We start from the raw sequence: 13,348 nt of genomic DNA, 5'->3' as shown, positions 1-13,348 counted from the left end.
AGTGCCCCAGCGAAGTGTGGTAGGTCCGCTGTTGTTTTCTGTCTACATAAATAATCTTTTGGATAGGGTGCATAGCAATGTGTGGCTGTTTGCTGATGATGCTGTGGTGTACGGGAAGGTGTCGTCGTTGAGTGATTAGGAGGATACAAGATGACTTGGACAGGATTTGTGATTGGTGGAAAGAATGGCAGCTAACTCTAAATATAGATAATTGTAAATTAATGCAGATGTATAGGAAAAGAATCCTGTAATGTTTGAATACTCCATTAGTAGTGTAGCGCTTGACACAGTCAAGTCGATTAAATATTTGGGCGTAACACTGCAGAGTGATATGAGGTGGGACAAGCATGTAATGGCAGTTTTGGGGAAGGTGGATGGTCGTCTTCGGTTCATTGGTAGAATTTTGGGAAGATGTGGTTCATCTGTAAAGGAAACCGCTTATAAAACACTAATACGACCTATTTTTGAGTACTGCTAGAGCGTTTGGGATCCCTATCAGGTCGGATTGAGGGAGGACATAAAAGTAATTCAGAGGCGGGGTGCTAGATTTGTTACTGGTAGGTTTGATCATCACGCGAGTGTTACGGTAATGCTTCAGGAACTCGGGTGGGAGTCTATAAAGGAAAGGAGGCGTTCTTTTCGTGAATCGTTGCTGAGGAAATTTAGAGAACCAGCATTTGAGGCTGACTGCAGTACAATTTTACTGCCGCCAACTTATATTTCGCAGAAAGACCACAAAGATAAGATAAGAGAGATTAGGGCTCCTGCAGAGGCATATAGGCAGTCATTTTTCCCTCGTTCTGTTTGGGAGTGTCACAGGGAGAGAAGATGCTAGTTTTGGTACGAGGTACCCTCCGCCACGCACCATATGGTGGATTGTGGCGTATGTATGTAGATGTAGATGTAGATGTAGAACTTGTGATACAAATCGAAGACATAATTATGGCTGTGGACTACATGAACATTATAAATGTGGGGTACCTGTTCCGTCGAATATATCGGGCGGAGTAGACACCACTGCTGGTGCAGCGGCCGTATGAACTACATGAGTAAGAGAAATCAGGATATTCCACTGTCTACAGCCATTGAAATAAATCAATGGGGAAGGGCGAAAACTTGTACCGGACGGGGACTCCAACTCGGATACTCCGCTTCTCTGGGACGGTTGCCTTAACCACCCCAGCCATCCGGACACGCCTCCCGTATGACCGAAATTCTCAACATGACACGCGCATGTAGTGCCTCTATCCGTTTGCCCCTTTGCGGGACTTAGCGAATGGTACGAGCAGTGAGGTGAATGGATAGGAGCGCTACATGCACGAGACAGGTTGAGAATTTGGGTTGGACGGGAGGTGTGTCCAGATGGCTGAGGTGGTTAAGGCAACCATTCTAGAGAAGCGGAGTATCGGAGCTAGAGTCCTGATCCGGCATACATTTTCAACCTGCACCGTTGATTTATTTCAGCGCCTATAGAAGACCGAATGCCCATAACCATGCACATGACCATCTGGACCCCTTTATGCCTGATGTCTTCCCTGAAGTTCGTGGCATCTTCCAGCAGGATAACTCTCCACCTCACAAGGCCACAAGCACAATCGTTCTGTAGTTGCTTAAAGAACATGATAATGAGCTCACATGGATGTGTTGGGCACTTCGCTGATCTCAACAGAATGGAACACATCTGGACGCTATCTTTCGCCAACTGCACGCCCACAAACAACCGGCCGGTAATTTACGGAAACTGCGTATCCTGTGCATAGACATTTGGTGCCACGAACATCCGAAAGCCTAGCAAGGACTTTCGGAATCCACGCCACGCCGAATCGCTTCCGCACTGCGTTGCAAAGTTGGACCAAACCGCCATTGAGCTGCTGATCATACCTCGCCCATCAGTGTAACTTCAAGCTCAAAACTGTTCGCCTGTGTTCTACGGTTTTTACAGTTCCGTGTACTTCCGCAGGACCTACATGGGAACGTGGCAGGTGCGTCTAATGAAAAATCAAAATGAAACGCCGCTCGGCAGCTGAGGCGCTGGCGATGAGCGCAGAATGCGCAAACTTCCATTCCGGACACGCGCGTAATAAGGCCGCTTAGTATGCGCGCGCGCTCCGCCTTAACGATCCCTCGCCGGCCGTAAGCCCCCTCAGCCGTGCTCTGCTCTCACGCCGCTTCCCGTGTTTCGCAGTTAGCAGTTCCCCACCCCCCTCCCTGCCACGTTCTCCTTCCCTTCCTCCCTCCCACGCTCCTGTCAGCGGCGACATTTAAAACTGGCCACCGCCACCCCGTCCTGTTGTGAGAAGAATGTACAAGTCCAGCCACCGTTTACCGTGTATAATCACCCCCACCCCTTACAAGAGAGTTAAGACTTCATAGAGTGACTAAGACACTAGCTACAGCGATACATTACGAGAAGCCAGTCTGCTGTTAGTGTTTGAAGTGTCAACTCTTCTGTTATTAGTGAAATATTTAATTTTTCTGGAAGATTTGGGCAACAAAACTTAAATTACACTTGCCTGCACAAATCTAAAAGATAAAGCAACAAATATTTCATATTATAAAATTTATAACTGAAAATCGAAATACATTTTTTAACGTTTATTAGAGAGTCATTGAGTGTATTTTAATTGGAGGTATGCTTAATATAAGTGCAGCGAAGTGAACTGGTTTTCAATAATTATAGGTTTCCTTTGAAAGAACAGCTAACAATAAGATGAATTCTAAATATGAAATACGACAACTGGTTTCAGACTAGGGCCAGTTACCCTTGCTCAGCTCATTTTGAACAGAAATATACGAATGACACAAATGGAAATATATGTATCAGACAAATGACCAGAGGCGCCTTTTCTCCAAGGCAATACCAAATATCTTTACTTATCCCACATACTTACACATAAAAGATAAAATCTCACAACCACTAGCCATAAAGTGAGCTTTCGATAATTTGCAGGACAGTGCTGTTAATAAGGTATCAGTTGTACATAGAAAATTCAATTTCACTGCAAGTACTTATCATACTGATACCGGTAATTTATACTTTTTCCGCGCCGTAAATTTATTGTTTTAATCTTGTGGTGAAATGTCATTCTTTCAGTGACTAGTACATCTATTTATGACCACCACAGTTCAAAAAATCTGATAGCACAATATGACAGAGTGCAAGCCGAGAATGTGCCAATAAAGAGGTGTATAAAGAAACTTAGTGTACGACACAAAAAAAAAGGATAGTGCTGTTAGAAACTTCAGTATGTAATTCAGTTTCTTGTATATTAAATATTCAAAATGTAATGCATCTCTTGAAGGAGCTTTTGGAACTTCAAGCTAGTGGCAACATATCACAATATTCTCAGCAAGTAAGGAAGTTTGCTCTGACCCAACATTTTCATTCTGCTAGGACACGTAGCTGTTTACGAATGTCTGTGAAATTAAGACACCAAGAAAACTTCAGTGGAATTGTTAAGAAGTTCCTTACCTACAAACAGTGGCCAACTTTTAACAGGAGCTGAATTTGGAGGAGAAACCTGTAATGTGAAACTTATGAAACTGCTCCTCAAGCATTATTTTATCTGCAGAATAAACCATTTACATAAATTTAAATCTTTTGAGCAGAACGATAAGTCTGTAAGACAACCATACACAGAGCTTGCTTTACTTGAAGATCAGTAGAAACGGTGCAATAATCAAATGTCTGTTAAACTACCGTAAAATAAAATTCCAAAGAAAAAATTGTAAAAATGAAATTTCAATAAACTACTTTATTGTCCTGTAAGTCATTGTTGTTATCATTGAATTATTTATATTAATTACTTGTAGCACATATTTTTTTAAATATTTTTATCCGTGGTGAAATGTTTTTGAGGCCGTGACTGTATGTTTAAAATAGAAACAAAAATGCAGAATTTCTGCACCAGTCACTGCTTCTATTAACGAACCACAAGTTTCGAAGTTTATTTGATAATCTTCTGGCGATACGTGCTCAAGTGGCATCGATTCACCTTCAGTTTGTGAGTGACGAGAAGTTATCACAACTGGAAGAAAATTATTTGAGTCGTCTTGCAGTGTTATCTACATTGAAAAGTTTATTAATGTTTCGACTGCCGGCAGGGGTGGCCGAGCGGTTCTAGACGCTACAGTCTGGAACCGCGCAACCGCTACGGTCGCAGGTTCGAATCCTGCCTCGGGCATGGATGCGTGTGATGTCCTTAGGTTAGTTAGGTTGAAGTAGTTCTAAGTTCTAGGGGACCGATGACCTTAGAAGTTGAGTCCCATAGTGCTCAGAGCCATTTCAACCAATGTTTCGACTAAAATTTCCTTGTTTCTGCCAGTGTACACAGAAATCATGCTGTTTACCGTTCTTTGAGAAAAAATAACGCTGGTGTGAGCTATTTGAAGTTAGTCAAAGGCAATTTGAAGTAGGTGTGACACAGCATACGACGCCTGTGGCTATCGACCAAATTGCGGACAGGAATTCAGTTTGCTTTATAGTGGCTGACGTATAGCCACTCTATGAAATATTTATGGAAACTATTTAATTCTCTAGTAATGCAGGGAATCAAGCCACAGTAATTTTAATCTGGCATCCTCCATAAATTTTCATGGTGATCCCAATAAAACTTGAATATTGATCATATCTATAATAGTTTAGCACTCAGTCTTCAGGCCACAAGTGGCCCATCGGGACCATCCGGCTGCTATGTATTCCTTAGCCGAGGATGCGGATAAGGAGGGGGGGGGGGGGGGCGTGCGGTCGTTATGATGGTTTTCTTTGACCGGAGCCGCTACTATTCGGTCGAGTAGCTCCTCAGTTGGCATCACGAGGCTGAGTGCACCCCGAAAAATGGCAACACCGCATGGCGGCCCGGATGGTCACCCATCCAAGTGCCGCCCACGCCCGACAGCGCTTAACTTCGGTGATCTGACGGGAACTGGTGTATCCACTGCGGCAAGGCCGTTGCTTCATAATAGTTTAGGATTTACTGTAAAAGTGAAATTAACAAGTTTGTAACAAAGACCTGAATGCTAAAAGCTGAACGCTTCGGTCGATCTTAAGGACAGACATTTAATATAGAAGCGCATCATTAAAATGAAAAATGTGGTAAATATCAACTCTCTAATGTTATTTGTTTAAAAGATACAGTAAATTTAAATTATGAGTATTTCCAGTTAAGTATCAGATCATCATTTCCTCCACACAACACACATTGAATGATGACAGCATGACACCTTATTGAAACATTAGGTAATAGAATATTTGTTGTAAAGTTTAGTGCATATTAGTTACTTTTGTTTTATTTATTTATTAGAAATCACATTGGTGCAAGGAAACTGGCCGTGACATTCTAACTTAAAGAATTTAACTGTAGATATTATTGAAACTTCCTGGCAGATTAAAACTGTGTGCCCGACCGAGACTCGAACTCGGGACCTTTGCCTTTCGCGGGCAAGTGTTCTACCATCTGAGCTACCGAAGCACGACTCACGCCCGGTACTCACAGCTTTACTTCTGCCAGTACCTCGTCTCCTACCTTCCAAACTTTACAGAAGCTCTCCTGCGAAACTTGCAGAACTAGCACTCCTGAAAGAAAGGATATTGCGGAGACATGGCTTAGCCACAGCCTGGGGGATGTTTCCAGAATGAGAAATATCTCATTCTGTAGATATTATTGTTACTTTATTCAGAACGTGAAATTGGTCAACCTTTGGTTATTTAAATATGTTAAAATGTAAAATAATGTAGAATAAGCTGTAGCCACTCAGATGGACGGCTTCAGGGAAGGGAACTGCTCTAGTCAGTTGAGTGACGATGTTCGGCGTGCGGGAAAACGCGTCCGGAGACGGGCAGAGAGGGGCAGTTCTGGTCGAGACACCAAAGTAGACAGTTCGGATGCAGAAGCGAAAGCGGACGGTCGGTTTTTAGGCGGCTAGGAAGTGAATCGACTTAGAAAATTTCGTGTTGTGTGGCATCGCGGGACTTAGTGTCTGAGTGCTGAGCAGCCGCGCGCCTAGTGTGAACTCTTAACTTTTCGCGTAGTTAACAAAGTGGAGTATTGGACTTGTAATTCGCGATGAGATTGTGATTGATTGAACTGTGTCAGATGTATATGCGCTCCAGTGTAACTCTAAATACGACCACTTTCGCTATTAGTTTGCTTTCTGAATAAACATCATTCTAAGCAAATCGAACTGAGCTGCCTACATCATTTATGGGTCGTTAATTTAGTTCCCGATATTATTATTACTGTTTTTATATGTTATATTAACTTTGTATTTCGCAAACTTGCCATCATCCAGATAATTTAACTGAAGGGTCACAAGTGTCTGATTTAGGGCGTGTAATGCGACACGTGCGATTCAACCCCTAGACGAGTTTGAGCCAAGACATTTCGATGAAGGGGAACCGCATGTGAGCCCGAACATCTTTGGGGTGTTAGCTCGCATGGCCTACCTGTTCCCTCCAGTTGAATAACATCTAGAACGTTTGGGATGCGTTGGACAGACTTATCGTAGCACGTCCACTTGCACTAGTGACCACCTAGCAGTTGTCAGCAGTGCTGGTGAAGGAATGAAGTACCCTATCACAACAACTGCTTCCCAACCTTGTGGCCATCATGGGAGAACATTGCAGGGCAGGCACAGCCGACCGTGGATATCACATACCCTGTTTAGAAAGAGATCCCGCCTTTTGTAATGTCCAGGGGACCATCACGAATCGAGTTAATCTCGGTGTAACACGTAACAGAAACAGTGGACACAGCAAACACTGTGTTTGCTGCCTTACATCCATTTCGAAAACAGGAAAACCATTATCAAAATTCACAAACAGATAATACACTGAAGCCCCAAAGCGTATTCAAGTTCACAGATATTTAAACAGGCAGACTACGGCACTGCGGTCGACAATGCCTATATAAGACAACAAGTGTCCAGCGCAGTTGTTAGATCGTTTATTGCTGCTACAATGGAAGGTTATTAAGATTTAACTGAGTTTGAAGGTGGTGTCGGAGTTGGTGCACGAACGATGGCACACAGCATCTCCGAGGTAGCGATGAAGTGGAGATATTCCGGTACGATCATTTCACGAGTATAAAGTCAATATCAGGAATCCGGTAAAACTGAAAATCTCCTAAACCGCTGCGGCCGGAAAAAGATCCTGCAATAAGGGGACCAACGACGACGGAACAGAATCGTTCAATGCCACAGAAGTGCAACCTTACCGCAAATTGCTGCAGATTTCAATGCTGGGCCTTCAACAAGTGTCAGTGTGTAAAACATTCAACGAAACATCATCCATATGGGCTTTCGGAACCGAAGGCCCACTAGTGTACCATTGATGACATGAAACATGTTGCGTGATCGGACGAGTCCCGTTTCAGATTGTATGGAGCGGATGGACGTGTACGGGTATGGAGAAATCTCATGAATCCATGGATCCCGCATGTAAGCAGGGGACTGTTCAAGCTGGCTGAGGCTCTGTAATGGTGGGGGCGTTTGCAGTTGGAGTGATATGGGACTCTTCATACGTCTAGATACGGTCTGACAGGCGACACGTATGTAAACACCCTGTCTGATAACCTGCATCCATTCATGTGAATTGTGCAATACGGTGGACTTGTGCAATTTCAGCAGGACAATGCGACACCCCACACGTCCAGAATTGCTGCACAGTGGCTCCAGGAACACTCTTCTGAGTTTAAACACTTCCACAGGCAACCAAACTCCCAGACATCAACATAATTGAGCATATCTGGGATGCCTTGCAACGTGCTGTTCAGAAGAGATCTCCACCCCCTCTTAATCTTACGGATTTGTGGAGAGCCTTGCAGGATTCATGGTGTCAGTTCCATTCAGCGCTACTTCAGACATTAGTCGAGTCCATGCCACGTCGTGTTGCGGCACTTCTGCGTGCTCGCAGAGGTGCTACACGATATTAGGCAGGTGTACGAGTCGTTAGCTATTCCGTGTATAATCAGTGTAATTCTATATCTGTTCTGCAGTAGTCTCTCTTTAGATATTTCTTTTTAGTGGCTATATACCATGAAGGGTACACTAATTGTAAAAAACTGCTAAAAAACTGACAGTTATTGAATGAAACGCATTTGGCTGTCGAGTTGTAGAGCCACCGCTATTTTAGGGGCTGCTGAATACAATAACGGTGCTGTCATGGCTAATGCAAGAGGCCATGGAAGCGGAGTAGGCATGAGCCGACCAAACACAGTTACGCCAGGAACTACCGGCTGATATGACAGAAACTGCCACTACGGCATCGGACGATTACCACATCAGTGAGCTAGGCGCTGGACAAGTATTGCAATAACGACAGAGGAGAAGAATAGAACCATTATTACAAAGTAAAACCTTTAACTACTATCGTAGCGGGATTTTATGGAAAGATCTCTCACAAAACCCAAAGAAATTCTGGCCATATTTCAAGTTTTTGTGGCGACAGAGATACTTCCAAGACATATCTCGGGGAATTACTGAATTTTGTTTTCAATTATTCCTTTACAAAGGAAAACCGAAGAGTATTGCCTCAGTTTGATTCTCATGCCACTATAAAGACTGATAAAATATCAATGCCAGAAGCGTTGATACACAGCTGAAATAGCTAAAATTGAACAAAGCTCCAGGGCACGCGGACTGTCTATCAGGGGTTCTGTTTTAAACACAATATACCGTAGATACCCAGGAAAAATACTTCGCTCAAAAGTTGGAAAGAATATTGTTCCACCCGTCTACAAAAAGGTTAGTAGAAGTGATCCGCAAAACTACCTTCCAGTTTCCTTGACATCTACGTGTCGTAGAATCTTGGAACACACTCTCAGTTCAAACGCAATGAGGTATCCCGAACTGAACGGCCTCCTCCATGCCACCAGCATAGATTCCGTAAACATCGCTCATGTGAATTCCAACTCACACTTTCCACACATGACGGCCTGAAGGTTTTGGATCAAGAAAATCAGGTAGACGCAGTATTTCTTGGTTTCCAAAAAACGTTTGATTCAGTACAACGTCTATGATCATTATCAAAAGTGAGATTCTATGGCGTATCAGTTCGCGACTGGATTGAGATTTTTTGGTAGGGAGCCCACAGCATGTTATCTAGGATGAAGGGTCTTCGACAGATGCAGAAGGAACTGCAGGTGTGCGACAGGGGAGTGATCAAGTTGTACAGGGTGATCCGAAAGACCGGTAACACCTGAAAATTAATACTTCAGGAATGAAGTAGGTTCAGAGGTAAAAAGAGACACAAATGCTTGAAATGACACGGAGTTTCATTGAAACCAAAAAAGTGCACAAAATAGCCAGATGATGGCGTGTCACATGCTACAAAAGTAATAATTAGCATAACAACTGATTTTTAGCATAGATGGTGTTCTTTATAACAAATACTCAGCATGTCGGCCATCATTCATCAACTATACCTGTAGTCGAGGGAAATGACGTGAATAGTACTGTACATCACATCAGTAGGTATGGTGGGAAACTGCCTTCGGTTGCAACTTGCAACTTCAGGTAAATCCACAACCAATAATCACACGGATTGAAGTCTAGGGACGTGGAAGGCCAAGCATGACCGAAGTGGCTGCTGAGCACGCGACCCTCACCAAACGATGTGCGCAACTAATTTTTAACACATGTGGCAACATGGGATGGAGCGCCATCCTGCATAAAGTCGTACCATCCATCAGGTGTTTATAAGCCACAGTAGGGACAATGCGATTCTGTAATATATAGGTGTACTTCGCAACCGTCGCGCTGATGGTTTGAAAAGCAGCATCCCATGTTTCCTCTAAGGAAAAGGTTACGATTCACACTACACAATAACTTTCTCGCCAAGCAAAGGGGTCTCCATGACAGTTCTAGAATTTTCGATAGCCCAGATTCTGCAGCTGTGAGTGTATACAGACCCTCGGTGTGTGGAATGGGCTTCGTCGGTCCACAACATGTTAGACAACCAATCGTCGTCATCTCCCATTTTTTTAGGCGCCCACACCGCAAATGCTGTCCGTGTCACAAAATCTGTGCTAACAGTTCATGATGACGCTGGATTCTGTACGGATAGCATTGCAGAGTACGTCTTAGTGCTCTCCAAATGGTAGTGCTTGGAACGACGGTGCGACTTGACTAGCGCTGAAGTCACCACGCGAAAATGAACCCTCTGAAGTTTCCATTCCTTCCTGAACAGTCCGAGCGGCAGTGGCACTTGTGTCTGGTCGCCCACTACGGGGCCCATCGTCTAGACAACCCGTGGCTTCGAACTTTTTGATCACCTTCTTAACAGTGGCACAGGCCCTTGACTCATTCCAGACCCTTCTTAAAGCGATAGGACCGTAAAACCGTAATAGCGGATTCTCCGTTCAGATAGCGAAGCTACACTAACAGTGCCTTTTCTAGTACAGTCAACATACCTCGATTTCTGACCCATTTGGCTTCTTCTCTCACTACAGCTCATTTCCTACACAATTTGCATGCGTCTCTGACGTCTTGCTGTCCAACACCATCTCTTGGCACGGTTTTCCCACTATCATTGGTTTCAATAAAACCCCATATCGTTTCAGGCATATGCGTCAAGATTTACCTCTCTACCTATATTATTCTACGAATTAGTGCATTTTCAAATACTAAGAGACCCTTCGGTCACCATGTATACTAAAATGTAAATGTCGTGTGACTAGGGCCTCCCAGCGGTTAGACCGTTCGCTGGGTGATAGTCTTTCGATTTGACGTCACTTCGGCGACTTGGGCGTCGTTGGGGATGATTAGGACAACACAACACCAAGTGCCTAAACGGAGAAAATCTCCGACCCAACCAGGAATCTAACCCGGGCCCTTGGGATTGACATACTGTCGCGCTGACCACTCAGCGGGCGGACTATAAACGATAATGTTAATAGTGGTGTCTAAGAATTTTTGCAGAAGATGCCGTTCTCTACCATGACTTATTCTCTGAAAAAGCTGCACAGATAAGCAGTAAGATCTCGATAAGATTTCAAAATGCTGTGAAGTTTGGCAAATTGTATAATTCGCAAAACGAAAAAATTGAGTGACTATCAATTGGCACAATTGGAAATTGCCCACACATACAAATGCTTGACTGCAACAGTTTCTAGAAATATGAAATGGGACGATCAGGAACGATCACATGCGCTACGTCTTGGGTGAAGCAGGTGGCAGACTTCTGTTCATTGGTAAAATACTAGCGAAATGTGATCGGTCACCAAAGGTGATTGCTTAAAAAACACTCGTGTGATCGACGTTAGGAAGAATTCCGGTCACAGATGGTAAAATTGTTCTTTATTAAAACACGACCGGTTTCGCGGCTTTAAACCGTATCATCAGGTGAACAATGGTACTAGATCATAGGCCTATCCATCGCTCCTAGTTAAAAGTTACTATTCAGAAAATGTCGTCAATGTTATGGCGAGCGAAAGGTAAAGAAGAAGTACAGGGCAGGGCAAGGCAAAAGCGGCCCGCACGAACGACAAAGAGAGACAGCTCTACGAGCGATGGGTATGCCCATGATCTTTCAGCATCGTTCACCTGATGATGCGTCGCAAAGCCGCGAAACCGGTCGTGTTTTAATAAACAACAGTTTTACCCACTGTGAGCGAAATTCTTCCTAACGTCATGCCTTTCAATAGGTGCGGTTGCCAGGGATATAAAATAGCTTGTGACTCGTATGATTCACCGTAAAATATTGCTCAGATGTGTAGGACCTTACCAGACATAGAACGTATACAGAGAAGGGCAGCACGATTGGTCTGACTCATGGAAGAGCACCAGAAAGATCCTAAAAAAACAAACTACACTACTGGCCATTAAAATTGCTACACTACGAAGATGACGTGCTACAGACGCGAAATTTAACCGACAGGGAGAAGATGCTGTGATATGCAAATGATTAGCTTTTCAGAGCATTCACACAAGATTGGCGCCGGTGGCTACACCTGCAACGTGCTGACATGAGGAAAGTTTCCAACCGATTTCTCATACACAAACAGGAGATGACCGGCGTTGCCTTGTGAAACGTTGTTGTGATGCCTCGTGTAAGGAGGAGAAATGCGTACCATCACGTTTCCGACTTTGATAAACGTCGGATTGTAGCCTATCGCAATTGCGGTTAATCGTATCGCGACGTTGCTGCTCGCGTTGGTCGAGATCCAATGACTGTTAGCAGAATATGGAATCGGTGAGTTCAGGAGGGTAATACGGAATGCCGTGCTGGATCCCAACGGCCTCGTATCACTAGCAGTCGAGACGACAGGCGTCTTATCCGCATGGCTGTAACGGATCCTGCAGCCACGTCTCGATCCCTTAGTCAACAGATGGGGACGTCTGCAAGACAACAACCATCTGCACGAACAGTTCGACGACGTTTGCAGCAGCATGGACTATCAGCTCGGATACCATTTCTGCGATTACCCTTGACGCTGCACTACATACAGGAGCGCCTGCGATGGTGTAATCAACGACGAACCTGGGTGCACAAATGGCAAAACGTCATTTTTTTTCGGATGAACCCAGGTTCTGTTTACAGCATCCGTGTTTGGCGACATCGCGCTGAACACACATTGGAAGTGTGTATTCGTCATCGCCATACTAGCGTATCACCCGGCGTGATGGTATGGGGTGCCATTGGTTACACGTTTCGGTCACCTCTTGTTCACATTGACGGCACTTTGAACAGTGGACGTTACATTTCAGATATGTTACGACCCGTGGCTCTACCCTTTGTTCGATCCCTGCGAAACCCTACATTTCAGCAGGATAATGCACGACCGCATGTTGCAGGTCCTGTACGGGCGTTTCTGGAGACAGAAAATGTTCGTCTGCTGCCCTGGCCAGCACATGCTCCAGATCTCTCACCAACTGAAAACGTCTGGTCAATGGTGGCCGAGCAATTGGCTCGTCACAATACGCCAGTCACTACTCTTGATGAACTGTGGTATCATGTTGAAGCTGCATGGGCAGCTGTACCTGTACAAGCCATCCAAGCTCTGTTTGACTCAATGCCCAGACGTATCAAGGCCGTTATTACTGCCAGAGGTGGTTGTTCTGGGTACTGATTTCTCAGGATCTATGCACCCAAATGGCGTGAAAATGTAATCACATGTCAGTTCTAGTATAAGATATTTGTCCAATGAATACCCGTTTATCATCTGCATTTCTTCTTGGTGCAGGAATTTTAATGGCCAGTAGTGTAACATATCTGGTTTTCTACAACCAGCTTTAAGTGAGGGATCTAGCCAGCGTCAGACTAGTTACACTACGCAGAAACGTGTTCACGCGGTCGTTCTTCCCGCGCACCGTACGAGAATGGATGGGAAAGAAGTCTTAATAAACGGTA

General features: G+C 44.4%; 1 pseudogene; it reads right to left on the bottom strand.

Annotated features, from left to right (window-relative positions):
* Positions 1–4,838: 4,838 nt before the first annotated feature.
* On the bottom strand, positions 4,839–4,956 carry LOC126177637 (5S ribosomal RNA; annotated as a pseudogene).
* Positions 4,957–13,348: the final 8,392 nt, after the last annotated feature.

This window comes from Schistocerca cancellata, chromosome 3 (assembly GCF_023864275.1).
Source record: "Schistocerca cancellata isolate TAMUIC-IGC-003103 chromosome 3, iqSchCanc2.1, whole genome shotgun sequence".
NCBI classification, from domain to species: Eukaryota; Metazoa; Arthropoda; class Insecta; order Orthoptera; family Acrididae; genus Schistocerca; species Schistocerca cancellata.
Note: the sequence above shows the minus strand (reverse complement) of the source record. Positions and strands in the feature narration are given on the sequence as shown.